This window comes from Borostomias antarcticus (genome assembly GCF_949987555.1).
Source record: "Borostomias antarcticus genome assembly, chromosome: 7".
In the NCBI taxonomy this organism is placed as follows: domain Eukaryota; kingdom Metazoa; phylum Chordata; class Actinopteri; order Stomiiformes; family Stomiidae; genus Borostomias; species Borostomias antarcticus.
In genome coordinates, this window is record NC_140240.1 from 11,426,066 (window position 1) to 11,442,102 (window position 16,037).

Genomic DNA, 16,037 nt, shown 5'->3' on the forward strand with positions numbered 1-16,037 from the left:
GATGTGTTCAGGACAGAACCGTCATGAAGCGTGAGACATATCGGACAAATCGGATAATGTATGGAGGAGTTATGAGGACGTACTGTTTCACCAATAGGTGGCGCTATAAGTATGACGCAATACTGACACATAGATGTGTTCAGGACAGAACCGTCATGAAGCGTGACATATATCGGACAAATTGAATAATGTATGGAGGAGTTATGAGGACTTCGTGTTTTATGGCGAAATGTCAAACTTTGGCGGGGCGCCACGGCAAGGGTGTTTGGTGAAAACTCAATTTTTTTGATAACTTTTGATCACAAAGGTCTTAAGATGAAGCTGACCCGATATGAAGTTGATCGGATGAAATCTGTAGGAGAAGTTCGTCGAAGTACGAGGCATGGAAATGGTCAAAACAAGGACAAAATGGCACATTAAGAGCAAAATGGCGGACTTCCTGTTGCATGTTGGGTATAGCTCCAAGAGACATTTAAGTGTGGCTCGATGAAATACATATGCCCTCCGAATTTCGTTCGCCTACATCAAACTGAAAGGTGGGGCTCGCCATTTGAAACTTTCCAGGGGGCGCTCTTGAGCCGTTTTGCCACGCCCATTTCCGTCACCCATGAATTATCAAATTTTTCACCGGGACTGACGTATCTGCAAAGTTTCATCCGTTTTCATCGATGTTCAGGCCGCCTAAAAGGCATTTGTTTGGAGTAAAGGAGAAGAAGGAGAATAATAATCCTTCGAGTTTCAATAGGGCCTCGCACCGCCAGTGCTCGGGCCCTAACTAGGGCTGCGAGCAGCAGTGAGCGGGCCCTCGCACCCCACGCGTGTCGGGGTGTGGCGCCGTTAAAGGCTGTGCTATTTCGGTGTGCAGTACTGAGAGAAACTTCCTGTCACCAGTAGGTGGCGCTCTAGGCGTGACTCAATACCGAAGCATAGATGTGTTCAGGACGGTACCTTGATGAAGCGTGAGAAATGTTGAGTAAATCGGATAACGTATGTAGGAGTTATGAGGACTTCCTGTTTCACCAGTAGGTGGCACTGTAAGTGTGACTCAATACCGACACATTGATGGGTTCAGAAGGCGACCTTCGTGAAGCGTCAGCAATTTGGTGCAAATCGGATGATGTATGCAGGAGTTATGAGGACTTCCTGTTTCACCAATAGGTGGCGCTATACGTATGACGCAATACTGACACATAGATGTGTTCAGGACAGAACCTTCATGAAGCGTGAGATATATTGGACGAATTGGATAATGTATGTAGGAGTTATGAGGACTTCCTGTTTCACCAATAGGTGGCGCTATAAGTATGACGCAATACTGACACATAGATGTGTTCAGGACAGAACCGTCATGAAGCGTGAGATATATCGGACAAATTGGATAATGTATGGAGGAGTTATGAGGACTTCCTGTTACACCAATAGGTGGCGCTATAAGTATGACGCAATACTGACACATAGATGTGTTCAGGACAGAACCCTCATGAAGCGTGAGATATATCGGACGAATTGGATAATGTATGTAGGAGTTATGAGGACTTCCTGTTTCACCAATAGGTGGTGCTATAAGTATGATGCAATACTGACACATAGATGTGTTCAGGACAGAACCGTCATGAAGCGTGAGATATATCGGACGAATCGGATAATGTATGGAGGAGTTATGAGGACTTCCTGTTTCACCAATAGGTGGCGCTATAAGTATGACGCAATACTGACACATAGTTGTGTTCAGGACAGAACCTTCATGAAGCGTGAGATATATCGGACGAATTGGATAATGTATGTAGGAGTTATGAGGACTTCCTGTTTCACCAATAGGTGGCGCTATAAGTATGATGCAATACTGAAACATAGATGTGTTCAGGACAGAACCGTCATGAAGCGTGAGATATATCGGACGAATCGGATAATGTATGGAGGAGTTATGAGGACTTCCTGTTTCACCAATAGGTGGCGCTATAAGTATGACGCAATACTGACACATAGATGTGTTCAGGACAGAACCTTCATGAAGCGTGAGATATATCGGACGAATTGGATAATGTATGTAGGAGTTATGAGGACTTCCTGTTTCACCAATAGGTGGCGCTATAAGTATGATGCAATACTGAAACATAGATGTGTACAGGACAGAACCGTCATGAAGCATGAGATATATCGGACAAATTGGATAATGTATGTAGGAGTTATGAGGACTTCGTGTTTTATGGCGAAATGTCAAACTTTGGCGGGGCGCCACGGCAAGGGTGTGTGGTGAAAACTCAATTTTTTTGATAACTTTTGATCACAAAGGTCTTAAGATGAAGCCGACCCGATATGAAGTTGATCGGATGAAATCTGTAGGAGGAGTTCGTTGAAGTACGAGGCATGGAAATGGTCAAAACAAGGACAAAATGGCACATTAAAAGCAAGATGGCGGACTTCCTGTTGCATGTTGGGTATAGCTCCAAGAGACATTTTAGTGTGTCTCGATGAACTACATATGCCCACCGAATTTCGTTCGACTACATCAAACTGAAAGGTGGGGCTCGCCATTTTAAATTTTCCAGGGGGCGCACTTGAGCCGTTTTGCCACGCCCATTTCCGTCACCCATGAATTATCAAATTTTTTACCGGGACTGACGTATGTGCAAAGTTTCATCCGTTTTCATCGATGTTAAGGCCGCCAAAAAGGCATTTGTTTGGGGAGAAGAAGAAGGAGAAGAAGGAGAAGAATAATAATAACTAGTGCTGCGAGCAGCAGTGAGCGGGCCCTCGCACCCCACGCGGGTCGGGGTGTGGCGCCGTTAAAGGGTGTGCTATTTCGGTGTCCAGTACTGACAGAAACTTCCTGTCACCAGTAGGTGGCGCTCTAAGCGTGACTCAATACCGACGCATAGATGTGTTCAGGACAGTACCTTGATGAAGCGTGAGAAATGTTGTGTAAATCGGACAAAGTATGTAGGAGTTATGAGGACTTCCTGTAAGCAGTAGGTGGCGCTGTAGGTATGACGCAATACTGACCTACAGATGTGTTCAAGATGTGACCTTCATCAAGCATGAGCAATTTGGAGTAAATCGGATAATGTATGTAGGAGTTATGAGTACTTCCTGTTTCACCAGTAGGTGGCGCTGTAAGTGTAACTCAATACCGACGCATAGATGTGTTCAGGACAGAACCGTAATGAAGCGTGAGATATATCGGACAAATTGGATAATGTATGGAGGAGTTATGAGGACTTCCTGTTTCACCAATAGGTGGCGCTATAAGTATGACGCAATACTGACACATAGATGTGTTCAGGACAGAACCGTCATGAAGCGTGAGATATATCGGACAAATTGGATAATGTATGGAGGAGTTATGAGGACTTCCTGTTTCACCAATAGGTGGCGCTATAAGTATGACGCAATACTGACACATAGATGTGTTCAGGACAGAACCGTCATGAAGCGTGAGATATATCGGACGAATTGGATAATGTATGTAGGAGTTATGAGGACTTCCTGTTTCACCAATAGGTGGAGCTATAAGTATGACGCAATACTGACACATAGATGTGTTCAGGACAGAACCGTCATGAAGCGTGAGATATATCGGACAAATCCGATAATGTATGGAGGAGTTATGGGGACTTCCTGTTTCACCAATAGGTGGCGCTATAAGTATGATGTAATACTGACACATAGATGTGTTCAGGACAGAACTGTCATGAAGCGTGAGATATATCGGACGAATTGGCTAATATATGTAGGAGTTATGAGGACTTCCTGTTTCACCAATAGGTGGCGCTATAAGTATGACGCAATACTGACACATAGATGTGTTCAGGACAGAACCGTCATGAAGCGTGAGATATATCGGACAAATCCGATAATGTATGGAGGAGTTATGGGGACTTCCTGTTTCACCAATAGGTGGCGCTATAAGTATGATGCAATACTGACACATAGATGTGTTCAGGACAGAACCGTCATGAAGCGTGAGATATATCGGACAAATTCGATAATGTATGGAGGAGTTATGAGGACTTCGTGTTTTATTGCGAAATGTCAAACTTTGGCGGGGCGCCACGGCAAGGGTGTTTGGTGAAAACTCAATTTTTTTGATAACTTTTGATCACAAAGGTCTTAAGATGAAGCTGACCCGATATGAAGTTGATCGGATGAAACCTGTAAGAGGAGTTCGTCGAAGTACGAGGCATGGAAATGGTCAAAACAAGGACAAAATGGCACATTAAGAGCAAAATGGCGGACTTCCTGTTGCATGTTGGGTATAGCTCCAAGAGACATTTAAGTGTGGCTCGATGAAATACATATGCCCACCGAATTTCGTTCGCCTACATCAAACTGAAAGGTGGGGCTCGCCATTTTAAATTTTCCAGGGGGCGCTCTTGAGCCGTTTTGCCACGCCCATTTCCGTCACCCATGAATTATCAAATTTTTCACCGGGACTGACGTATCTGCAAAGTTTCATCCGTTTTCATCAATGTTTAGGCCGCCAAAAAGGCATTTGTTTCGGAAGAAGAAGGAGAATAATAATCCTTCGAAATACAATAGGGCCTCGCACCGCCAGTGCTCGGGCCCTAACTAGGGCTGCGAGCAGCAGTGAGCGGGCCCTCGCACCCCATGCGTGTCGGGGTGCTGCGCCGTTAAAGGCTGTGCTATATCGGTGTGCAGTACTGAGAGAAACTTCCTGTCACCAGTAGGTGGCGCTCTAGGCGTGACTCAATACCGAAGCATAGATGTGTTCAGGACGGTACCTTGATGAAGCGTGAGAAATGTTGAGTAAATCGGATAACGTATGTAGGAGTTATGAGGACTTCCTGTTTCACCAGTAGGTGGCGCTGTAAGTGTGACTCAATACCAACACATAGATGGGTTCAGAAGGCCACCTTCATGAAGCGTCAGCAATTTGGTGCAAATCGGATGATGTATGCAGGAGTTATGAGGACTTCCTGTTTCACCAATAGGTGGCGCTATAAGTATAACGCAATACTGACACATAGATGTGTTCAGGACAGAACCGTCATGAAGCGTGAGATATATCGGACAAATTGGATAATGTATGGAGGAGTTATGAGGACTTCCTGTTTAACCAATAGGTGGCGCTATAAGTATAACGCAATACTGATACATAGATGTGTTCAAGACAGAACCGTCATGAAGCGTGAGATATATCAGACAAATTGGATAATGTATGTAGTAGTTATGAGGACTTCCTGTTTCACCAATAGGTGGCGCTATAAGTATGAAGCAATACTGACACATAGATGTGTTCAGGACAGAACCGTCATATTGCGTGAGATATATCGGACGAATTGGATAATGTATGGAGGAGTTATGAGGACTTCCTGTTTCACCAATAGGTGGCGCTATAAGTATGACGCAATACTGACACATAGATGTGTTCAGGACAGAACCGTCATGAAGCGTGAGATATATCAGACAAATTGGATAATGTATGGAGGAGTTATGAGGACTTCCTGTTTCACCAATAGGTGGCGCTATAAGTATGATGCAATACTGACACATAGATGTGTTCAGGACAGAACCGTCATGAAGCGTGAGATATATCGGACAAATTGGATAATGTATGGAGGAGTTATGAGGACTTCCTGTTTAACCAATAGGTGGCGCTATAAGTATGACGCAATACTGACACATAGATGTGTTCAGGACAGAACCGTCATGAAGCGTGAGATATATCGGACGAATCGGATAATGTATGGAGGAGTTATGAGGACTTCCTGTTTCACCAATAGGTGGCGCTATAAGTATGATGCAATACTGACACATAGATGTGTTCAGGACAGAACCGTCATGAAGCGTGAGATATATCGGACAAATTGGATAATGTATGGAGGAGTTATGAGTACTTCCTGTTTCACCAATAGGTGGCGCTATAAGTATGACGCAATACTGACACATAGATGTGTTCAGGACAGAACCGTCATGAAGCGTGAGATATATCGGACAAATTGGATAATGTATGGAGGAGTTATGAGGACTTCCTGTTTCACCAATAGGTGGCGCTATAAGTATGACGCAATACTGACACATAGATGTGTTCAGGACAGAACCGTCATGAAGCGTGAGATATATCAGACAAATTGGATAATGTATGGAGGAGTTATGAGGACTTCCTGTTTCACCAATAGGTGGCGCTATAAGTATGACGCAATACTGACACATAGATGTGTTCAGGACAGAACCGTCATGAAGCGTGAGATATATCAGACAAATTGGATAATGTATGGAGGAGTTATGAGGACTTCCTGTTTCACCAATAGGTGGCGCTATAAGTATGACGCAATACTGACACATAGATGTGTTCAGGACAGAACCGTCATGAAGCGTGAGATATATCGGACAAATTGGATAATGTATGGAGGAGTTATGAGGACTTCCTGTTTCACCAATAGGTGGCGCTATAAGTATGACGCAATACTGACACATAGATGTGTTCAGGACAGAACCGTCATGAAGCGTGAGATATATCGGACAAATTGGATAATGTATGGAGGAGTTATGAGGACTTCGTGTTTTATGGCGAAATGTCAAACTTTGGCAGGGCGCCACGGCAAGGGTGTTTGGTGAAAACTCAATTTTTTTGATAACTTTTGATCACAAAGGTCTTAAGATGAAGCTGACCCGATATGAAGTTGATCGGATGAAATCTGTAGGAGGAGTTCGTCGAAGTACGAGGCATGGAAATGGTCAAAACAAGGACAAAATGGCACATTAAGAGCAAAATGGCGGACTTCCTGTTGCATGTTGGGTATAGCTCCAAGAGACATTTAAGTGTGGCTCGATGAAATACATATGCCCACCGAATTTCGTTAGCCTACATCAAACTGAAAGGTGGGGCTCGCCATTTTAAACTTTCCAGGGGGCGCTCTTGAGCCGTTTTGCCACGCCCATTTCCGTCACCCATGAATTATCAAATTTTTCACCGGGACTGACGTATCTGCAAAGTTTCATCCGTTTTCATCGATGTTCAGGCCGCCTAAAAGGCATTTGTTTGGAGTAAAGGAGAAGAAGGAGAATAATAATCCTTCGAGTTTCAATAGGGCCTCGCACCGCCAGTGCTCGGGCCCTAATAATCCTTCGAGTTTCAATAGGGCCTCGCACCGCCAGTGCTCGGGCCCTAATAATCCTTCGAGTTTCAATAGGGCCTCGCACCGCCAGTGCTCGGGCCCTAATTAACCAAAACTTAGGTTTTCTCAGCTTCAGGGGTCACATCCTTGGGTCCTGAGCAATACACCTCTCACATATCAATTTCATACAGGGTCCCGGTTGTGGAGTTGTGGACATGGGCGATTTTATAGGGGGGGCAAGTGCCCCCCCTGATTGGCCAGCCCAACTCTGCTCAAATTCCTTTTTTTTTTTCTTTTTTTTTTACTAATAAACACAATTATTAAATACATAATTGTGATTTGTACCAGTTTGTGTGAGGTCATCATTCATTTTTAAAGTGTATTTATTACTTAAACTAGGCTACCTTTAAAAATATATATATATATTCATAATCCACCAATGGCACAACTCGTCCGTCGACCTCAACTATTTTCTGTTTGATCTGTTACCGCAAAAAAATGAGATCTGACTGTACTGCTCAGTGCTCAACAAGCTACAACTAGCCAACCTGCTCACAAGGGCGAAAAGAGCTATAAAAACAAATGACCACTTCTTAATAAAAATAAATAAAACTGGCAATGCTAATGAAGAAGCTACCACTCGAAATGACACTGCAGCAGTTGCAATCGAATGCAGAAGTGCTCCAGAGGCTATCGAAGCTAGCACTAGCACTAGCAGCAACACCATCGGCGAGGAAGCTAGCACCAGCAGGCAGTTGCAGTTTGATGTTGGGTATGGCCTAGTAGTGCTCTGTCATAAAGTCATATTGACATGCTCGTGGTGTCTAGATTAAGTTTGATGCGTTGTGCATATTGAATTGTCATACGGATATCTTATTAGCATACTGTTCACAACTGCCATTCTTTGTAAATAGATGGGACGGGACGGTAGAACTGTTTTTTTTTCTCACGTCAAAATGTTGCCCCCCCTACTCTCAGAGGGTAAAATCGCCTATGGTTGTGGATACATTCGGGATACAGAAAGACACAGTTGACAGACGGCCAACGACCATACTGTAGTCATAGGCGTAATTTTAGGTATGGACGCTATGGACATGTCCATACCAAAGCCACGGAAACACGAATTGTACCTACCAAAAATTATACAGTGAAAACTTGTTTTTAATTACCATTCACAACTTGCGAAAGCAAAACAGTTGGGAATTAAGGCCTGGTTGACAGCTGCGTTCAGCATGCTATCCAATCAACAACGTACAGTAGCCTACTTTTCCCCCCTCCCTCCCTCCCTCGCCTCTGTGACCCAGCGAGTGCCTGCCTCGCGAGCTCAGCGCGCAGCTCACAGCCAGTGAGCCAACTAAGCCACTTCATGAGAAGCGACTAGCGACAAAACTAGCTACTTTTTCTGGTCATTTGGGGAATTATCATGTTGACAAGGAAGCAAGCTCAGCTCACGAGGCACGACGAGAGAGAACTTTTTTTGCTGCCTTCACGTCCTCTCTCCCTCGCTCGCCCACACACACACCACACACGCTGGATCCATCCCGCAACAACCAATCATATTGTCAGAAACGGCTAGTTTACCTAGATACTGGTGACGTTAGGTTTTAATTAAGCCATGTAGGCTTTATTTTTTCCGTTATTCTTTAGGTTTACAGACCTACGTTGTTTAAAAGAAAAAGGTAATGTTATACAGCAACAAAAAAACAAGTTTGTAAATAAGTCAATAGTTTGATTGTTTGTTCCATGCTCCATGTTCCATCATCATCACATGGCTGATGTAGGCTACTAGGGTTGCTACGGTGGCCGACGCGTGCAAATCACAACGGCAAATCCGGAACACAACGGCAAGTTAAAAAAACACAACTGCAAAGTTCAAACACAACAACAAAGTTAAAAAACACAACAGCAAGTCAGAAAACACAACTGCAAGTCGGAAACACAAATGCAATACAAAATACACAACAGCAAGAGAGAAAACACAATCGCAAATTGGAAACCACGATTGCAACTCCCAAAAACACAACGACAATAACCAGAAATCACATTAGAAATCAATGTCAACCGGAAAGGGATTTACTACTTGTTGAATCTGATTGGGCAGCTATAGTGTCAATAACAGTGGGACATGTGCGGGAAGCGAATACTCAAATTAATTTAAAATGATACGTTTAATGACTGGGTTTAAGAATGGAACTATTTTTCTCTCACATGCAGGAGCCTATCTTGCCTCCTGCCAGTCTGTTATCTTGCCTCCTGCCAGGCTGTTGTTATAAATAAGAAGTTCTTAACTACTTGCCTGGATAAATAAAGGTTATTGATTGCTGATGAGCTAGCTAGCTAGCTCATTGATGTCATATCAAATATTGGACATTTTTAGCTATAGCTAGTGACCTTCATTAGGAGGCTAGTGGCCTCTAAGTAGTTTGCACAAAACAGCTGATCAGACCTTACGATGCATAGCCAGGCTCTTGGTTAGTCTATGTGACACCTAGATGGCAATAATAGCGAAAATAATGAAGATATGTTTTGAGTATATCTGTGGTGGTGTTAGGATAACATTCATATACAGAGAGAGGACGAGTAGTTGTTTTGTTGTACATTATTTCAATATACAACAGAGATCATCTACAAAATAAATTACATCCTAATTCGTAGCATCATCATTCATTCATTCTTGTCCTAGTGATTTTGATGTAAGCTGGTTGGCTGGAGTAAGGGCCGACTGCTTCATGTTGAAACGCAAAATGTCGCAGCCCAGCAAACACCCCAAGGAGGTTGGTTTGGTGCAAGCAGTAGCGCCAGTTGGGTGGAGTGTGCGGTTCACTGCACCCTGGTTTTCTCTCTTGCTGTTCTGTATTCTGTATTGCATTTGTGTTTCCGACTTGCAGTTGTGTTTTCTGACTTGCTGTTGTGTTTTTTAACTTTGTTGTTGTGTTTGAACTTTGCGGTTGTGTTTTTTGAACTTGCCGTTGTGTTCCGGATTTGCCGTTGTGATTTGCACGCGTCGGCCACCGTAGGTTGCACTGTAAAAAAAAAAAAAAACTAATGATATACAATATATCCCCCCGCCATCTAGCTACTTCTAGCGACTTCTGGGACAGCCAATAGCTACTTCCCTTACTGAACAGTTGGCAACACTGCTCACAGCACATCAAGCATCTACTGTCGAACAACAGCGGGAATTTTATTAGGCGGCAAGTAAGATTGAAGTTATTGAACAATAGGGAATACAATATGTTGACCGACAATTATTTTTCTGTACAGAGTTGTATCAATGATAATAGTTTAGTTTGCGTCCTACTAAATGCCTATGTAAACTGTAATGTTAGTGCTAGCTGGTGGTGCAGCTAGTCAGAGCTAGCTACTGTAGCTATTAGCTATAGCGTTAGGTCTCATAAAGTTTGCTGAGGCAGAGATAAGGTGCTGTAATGTTGTCATAACGGTTGTCTTTAGCTAGTAATAAATCAGTTTTGGTATAACCGTTGCAAACTCCTAGGTTTGAGCAATGACTAGCTAGGTTCACTCGCCCACTGAATTGCATAGTAGGCTAAACAAACGAGACGTAGACGTCTGGTTTGTTTATGCAATTCAGTTCAATAGTCCAAGTCCTGCGTAATTATGTTAATATTTCATATGCTACACAGAATAGGCTGTAGGCTACACGGAAAAGAAGTTTGATATTGTCAATAATTTCCCTTTTATGATAGGTGGTGAGTGGAGGGCAAAATGCCACCAGAAAAAAGAAAACCAAAAAGTGGACATTAGATTTTTGGGGGGTCAAAGCAGCAGAAAGGCAGGATTAGGAGAGACAGGAGATGCATCAGGGTTACAGGTGAGATTATAGTCTGACAGATGTAGGTTTTGTGGATAAACCTTGTCATTCGTTGTCACATTGCCCAATCAGTGGCGACGGAAATTAATCTGATTCAGCCACCACCCAGATTCAATCCAGACTACGTGAAACAACAACCCAGTGTGTCCCTACCAAAGCACAAATCAAACCTACGCCCCTGACTGTAGTTAACATAAAGTTATTTTGTCACGCCACAAATCATCCTTTTTTTTTTACAAAACTAGTTCTCATCACCCGTGATGGAGAGAATACCCAAGAGTACATATGCGTGTTCACAAGAAGATGAGTTTTAAAGTGTTATACTGTATTAGCATAAGCTTCCTGCCAAAATGGTCACATTTCCAATGCCTGTAATTTCCTTAGAATCCTGGCTCTTCCTGTCCACATATCGAAGTGTCCTTGGGCAAGACATGACCCCATTGCGCCCCAAAGAGCAGGCTAGCACCTTGAAGGGCAGCTGCTGCCATCGGTGTCTGAATGTATGTGTGAATAGACAACAGAACATCACAATGGATATGTGTCACACCACATGCTTCTGATTTCAGGTTAAAAAAAAAAAAGTATGCAATGTTCAGTGTAGAGGCGTACGGGCAGCTAGCATTGAGCAATTCCCCAGCGTGCCTATTGGAGATGTAGGTATAGTGGCTCTGATTGGTATTGAGGGTTTTCGACACTGTTCTAGCTACGGTTTTCAATAGAGATGTCTCCAGACGTTCGGATGCGGAGATCTCCAAAGTTTGGCATCACAAGACAAGTATCTCCCTGATGATTTATAGTATTAGTGGTTGTGGAGTTGTGGAGATATCCCGCAATTCACACCACTAAACCCCTCCTGCAATATTCGATCTGGAAACAGCCTGATTCTTCATTCCCCAGGACTAAGCTCTGCTCTATGGAGACCCTGCTTCTTCATACCCCAGGACTAAGTCTGCTCTATGGGAGGCCCTGCTTCTTCATACCCCAGGACTAAGCTCTGCTCTATGGAGACCCTGCTTCTTCATACCCCAGGACTAAGCTCTGCTCTATGGGAGGCCCTGCTTCTTCATACCCCAGGACTAAGATCTGCTCTATGGGAGGCCCTGCTTCTTCATACCCCAGGACTAAGCTCTGCTCTATGGGAGGCCCTGCTTCTTCATACCCCAGGACTAAGCTCTGCTCTATGGGAGGCCCTGCTTCTTCATACCCCAGGACTAAGCTCTGCTCTATGGAGACCCTGCTTCTTCATACCCCAGGACTAAGCTCTGCTCTACGACAGATCCGGCCTTTTGCTCAGCTGGCCCCCGCCTTCGGAATGCCCTTCCTAACAATATGAGGGCACCACATACTCTGGGTTCTTTTGAGGCTGGTCTAAAGACCTAGTTATTTAGAAAAACTTGTATGTACTGTAATATGTATATATTAATTTGTTAATCTTAGTTGTTTGTTTTCTTAATGACTTTGTGATTGTTTCAGCACTTTTTCATTGTCTCACAATGCAAAGTACTTTATAAATTAATTATTTTACAGACAGCTGGTACAGACAAAGAGACAGACACCATCTGTCCGTCCGCCTATCCGTCTGGCCTGTCATTATATAAATTATAATTCAATTATAAATTATAGAAATGGATAAAACAGTTTCCCGAAGGAACCCATACGCAGTTGCCAGTATGAAATAGCACATGATCACGTGCTTGTCTGCAAACAAATCTGTCACACGTGGAAGAGTTACTGTAGGCAGTGATCATCCCCGTAAGAATTTTCTGAATCTGAATCGTGTCCCCCTGTCTGACAGCACACTCTGCCCCCCCCCCCTCACTGGGGTTGCCATTTCATCCAAAAACATAAAGCCTGGGCAGACACTCTAACCAGGGAACATCTCGCAGCATCTCTGTCATTCCTAGAAGGGTTATGAGCCCACAGACCTGAGAGGGAGCATTCGAATATTAGACCAGGCTGCAGCAGCACCGCCAGATAAGATATCCACCGTGGGGCCTGAGGGTAAGTCCATCATCCACCCCATCCACAGCACTAGAGACTTAGTTAGCTACTTAGTGTGAGCTATAGAGCTATGGATAGTTGGCCATAGTCTGTTTCACAAAATATGCCTGTTTACTGTGAGCAGAAGGCCGTTTGAGTCATAAATGGTACTGCTATGAAATGATACTGCCATGAAATATGCCTGCAGATCTGTCTCTTTCTCTATCAAAAGCCTACTTGAAAGTAAGGTTATTAGTGCATTCTACTGTACATCCCAGAGCGTCCTGCATAATGACAATTTTCTCTACTTCTATGTTGATATTCTGGTAATGTACATTCACGGTAAAGAATGGTGTATCTCACAAAAGGGAAATGCTTTAGAATGATGATGTGCCATTCAGTTTTGTGGTCACACACACACACACACACTTTATTTTGACTAATTATGCTACTTAAGTGTAGTTTAAATGGATTACTGCTAGGGGTGTAGTGGTGAGTAAAGAGGTAGGTATACTCTATACTCTACAAAAGAAGTGGGTATACTGTAGCAGAAATGTTAGTTTTTACATTAGTTGTGTTTAATGAAGTGGTTATACTGTGGGTCCATGGATTAAGAAGTGGGTGTACTCTGTATACTTCCGTATACCCTCCACTACACCACTCCAGCATCGTTTCATATGCTTGTGCATACTCAGTAAAGAGTTTTCATAATCTTAGCTGAGCCACTTGGACAATACAAATACCACCTGACATTGATGACAACTTTTGTTTATCCAGTGCCAAACGTGTTGGCCTCTTTTAAGGTAATATCATCTTTTAACATAATATAATCTCCGTAATAAGATCACCGCACTCATGACTATTGAAGGGGTCAGAAAACCAAATAACAGTAAAAATGTTTCTGCACACTGGTCTATGGACGTTTGTTTTAATCAAACCCTGGCAATGAAGGTCTGATGACAGAAAGCTTATATTAAAATGACAGAAAGCTTATATTAAAATAAACTTGCATGGACCTACAGTAAGTGTTTTTTTCCCAAACCTTGAAGATAATAATAATAATAATAATAATAGTATTATTATTGTTATTACTATTATTATTAGTAGTAGTAGTAGTAGTAGTAGTATTGTTATTATTATTATTATACTATATTATATATTTTATTTGTAATGCACTTTACATTTGAAACAAGTGTCAAAGTGCTACAGAGAAAAAAAAAAGACCAAGACATGATAATATAAGAGAAGCATTTAAAATTTAAAAGCATCAAAAACGTATTTCAAATCCCCAAAAATATTAAAAAGGCTTTGCTAAAAGGAAGTTCAAAGCTTTGGATTCCTAAGTACTTCCTCCAGACACTCAGTGAGAATCTTTTATAATTTGCCAAAATCACCACAGATTCTATATTAGTCATTAAAGCTAGCCAGGTTTAGCCACACCTTAGCCTTCAGCTACTTCACATGCACAGAATAACACTACAGTCTTCCCATAGCCAACGATTTTTGAAATATTCCCCTGGCATACAGTATACCCTGCATTTAATAATTTTTAATGATGGGTAGGTGACACAACATTGCAGCACGGTACTAGCCTTGAGTACTGTGCCCCCACTGGTCACACAAGCAGGTGGCTGCATGAACGTTAGCATGCAGCGCAAACCCATAAAAACAGACTCACACTGGGCTGAAGATCTCTTCACTAAGTGTCCTGACAAGAGGCTCTCAGGCACACAAACCTAAGGTGTATCCAGATAAACACTTTTTAGACGCTAACTTAGAATAGGACACTGTATAGTTTATATTCAGATTTATGGTCAGTTGTTATTGTTTTCACTTTTATCGAAGGAAAAAGCTAATGATCAGAAATGTAGGGATGAATTAATCGAAGCAGCTGTTTTGGACAGGTTTTAGTATTTAGTATTATTTTGGGCAGGCATACTCATTGTGGCAGCAGTGATTTACTACCATATCATGGCATTCTGTGATAGGATGACTGGAGTTTTACAGTATGTGGCATGTGGCCTATCATATGATGAGGCAGCATACTCCTATTCCAACGGCCTTGCTGGGGAACCTTAGAATATCATGTACGAGTGGTGTTGGATTTCCTCAGATGCAAGGCTCATTACATCAGTCTTAATATATCTTTTATTAGTTGTAGTGCTGGTGTTCAAACTCACTGGTCAAACATACAGTATCAGAAGAGGTTGACAGTCCTTACTGTACTTTTCTCAGTATGAATATTCTACAATATAAATCTGTTATTTTACCTAATGCACTAACATCAAGCTATCATGCAAATAATGTTTCCATTTCAAATAAATACATAATTATTACATTAAACCACAGGTTAACCATAACATTTTCATAGTAATGCCATTATGCTAATAGCTACCAGCTCATTCAACTATTCAAGTGATGTCCTATTATTTTTACAATAATAGAACACATTGTTTTTGTATCATAGTAATGTAACATGAATACAATTCCAGACTAAGTTGTTCATTCCTTCTACAGTGAGCCAACAGTTCAAGTTCTGGCATTTCTTGTGTGCTTCTTGTTTTCCAACCCAAGATTTAGTGGTTGTGACACAATTCAACAGTGCTGACACAACTCAAATCATGTCATCATCACATTCCAATAGTAGACACATTGCTCTCAATCAAGAGGTTGCGGCCAAAAGATGAATGGCATAGTCACAGGCTCACAGAGAGAGGAACTGTGGGATAGGGTTTCATGCAGAAAGCCACCTGGCACCACCTAGAGCCACCAAATGCTGTCGTCTCGTCACTCTGTCTCTTTCACACGTCCTCCCCCATGTCTCACATATCCTGTTACATTCTTATTATGGTTTCACAGATATTTTGACAACAAAAGAAGCTATGGTATCCCTATTGTAAGCAACACCTAAAAGAGCTTAATAAAGGAAATATGGCATATATTATCCTTACATCCAATGAACAACTACATAATCTATTTTAGTAAAGTGATATTTTCAGTCTCAGATTAAAAAACTATCTGGGCAATGACAGACGTCAGGAGCATGCTATTTCTGTGCATTGAACTTAAATAAGATTACAAAATTCTTGAAAAGCGATATTCAGGTTTAAAACTGACGATCCCAGAAGTGTACATCTGATGCCAAA